Raw genomic sequence first — 2,193 nt, 5'->3', positions numbered from 1 at the left:
GGCTTTAACAAGGCTTTAATAAGCTAAACAATAGAGGGACATGAGAAAACGTGTTCATAACGAAAATAAATAAATAATTAAATTGTGTCTTTGCTGGTCTCAAACCCTGGTCTCCCACTCTCTGGTCCAACACTCTACCCATTGCCCTATTGGAGGCTTGTTGTGAAATGAGCTGCACATTACACAACAACAACTGTGACAGCTTTTTATACTGAGGAGGAGGAGCTTCACCCGGAGGTTGCTAGGTAAGGGGCTGAACGCAGGTTCAGGTGGGTTGTCGTACGGCTTGTGACATCACAAAATGACAGAAGTATAAAACTTGTCGTTACTGTAATACACATTAAAAATACATTTACTTACAGTAAATATGCTATAATATGGGTGCATTTTTTTTGGTCCTAGGACTGTTTTTTTAAGAAGTACATACCCAAAGTTGAGTTAAAAAAAATCTTTAAAAAGTGAATTTTGCATAATAGGTCCCCTTTTAGCTTCTGCCTGTTAGAAGTAAACACATGTTGATTTTCCAGCCAGTGTAGGTTTCTCTCTCACACACACACACACACACGTTTGTAATTCTATCCTTATTAGAACCATGTATAAACTTCCATTCACTCCTGTTGTCTAACCCCGATCGCAAAAATGGTCCCCAACAGGACGACTGGTCCTGACAAGGCAGGCGTGTATAACAGAAGTGGTCCTGAAATGATAACAAAACACAGACACACACAAACAAACAGAAACAAAAACAAAAACACACAATGTAACTAAATACACACAACCCCCACCATTGGGCACAGTTGTCCTATGTGCACCCTCCTGAAGGTTGGACTCCGGTGTTTGTCTCTCATGTTGCCTCTGGATGACCCAACGCATCACAACAGAAGAGTTTCTGAACCTCTCATGGCTGATGTGAGACTGACTCCTTTGCTCTTTACACCGGTGACCATTTACAGGATTAGCCTGTCCGCGTAACCACTACCTCATACAGGACTGTGTGTGAGCCTGTGTGTGGGAAAGTTGCTACAGGTAAGCATGCTAATCTTATATAAAGGGATAATAGCTCCAAGTTTAGCCCTGAGTCCCTTTGTACCACACACAATGTTCTGCTAATGTTGGCAAAGGGTGTGTCCAAGTGTTTGTTGGACATGGTCATAAAATATAGCTGGAGCTGCCGATTGTTCAATAACCTCGTGTGTGAGGAAAAGGTAAAGGACCAGCATTGTTCTCGTCATGACAAGATTTAAAAAGACTAAACTTTGAAATAAATTAAATAGAAAATTGTGGTCCTAGTACTGTATGTTATTTCTCTGTTCTACTAAAAGTTTTTGTGACACATGAAAACTCCTAATTACCTAATACTTTTATAAATGTTTATTACATTTTTCACTTATGTTGCCATTTTGTTTTAACAATTCTGATGATTATTATTTTTATTTACCGTTATTTTACCAGGCAAGTCCCATTGAGATCTTAGATCTCTTTTTCATGGGAGGCCTGGGCCTGAAGGCAACATGTTGTACATGTTTTGGGGGGTGGGGGAAACCAGAGTACCCAGAGAAAACCCACGCAAGCACAAAGGCAACAGGCAAACTCCACACAGAAAGACCCCAGGTCCTAACCAGGGATCAAACCCAGGACCTTCTTGCTGTGAGGCGTCGGTGCTGACCACTGAGCCATCATGCTGCCATGATGGGTTACAGTTGAGACTAAAACACAAAGTATCAAGATCAAAGAGCTTATACTGTGTGTAAATAGTTACATTTTGTTTTAGTTTCTATGTCCTGCATGATGTATGTGTTGAAACAATTAAACGTGATGTTTAGTAAATTAGCTCTGGAGCTAATGTCAAAGCTAAAATGCTAAAGCTGAGGTGCTCCTTCTATGACCCAGCTCTGTTGTGTCCATCTGCAGTGCAGCAACAAACAAGGGTGTTACACAGGTGCTGTCCCAGTCATTGATGTGTGGGTGTGTGTTAAACGTTGTGTATTGCTCTGTGGTCCCATACATTTACTAATATATACAGAATATAATCCAAGTAGACATAAAGTCCCACACAATAGAAATGTTTCTTTAAACAACACTATTAAGGTAGTAAAAGTCAAAACAATTTGAAGATATACCGTATTTATTCAAGTATAATATGTAAAATTTAATCCATAAAATCATCCATAAAGTTGGGGGGTAGTACTATAC

The 2,193-nt window shown here is 39.8% G+C and overlaps 1 protein-coding gene across 1 annotated transcript in view; it reads right to left on the bottom strand.

Annotated features, from left to right (window-relative positions):
• Nucleotides 1-2,193, bottom strand: part of LOC106533735 (dystrophin) — a gene marked incomplete at both ends in the record, with an annotated part of 132,044 nt that overhangs the window by 128,793 nt on the left and 1,058 nt on the right.

This window comes from Austrofundulus limnaeus, unplaced genomic scaffold (assembly GCF_001266775.1).
Source record: "Austrofundulus limnaeus strain Quisiro unplaced genomic scaffold, Austrofundulus_limnaeus-1.0 Scaffold1010, whole genome shotgun sequence".
Classification (NCBI taxonomy): Eukaryota; Metazoa; Chordata; class Actinopteri; order Cyprinodontiformes; family Rivulidae; genus Austrofundulus; species Austrofundulus limnaeus.
Note: the sequence above shows the minus strand (reverse complement) of the source record. Positions and strands in the feature narration are given on the sequence as shown.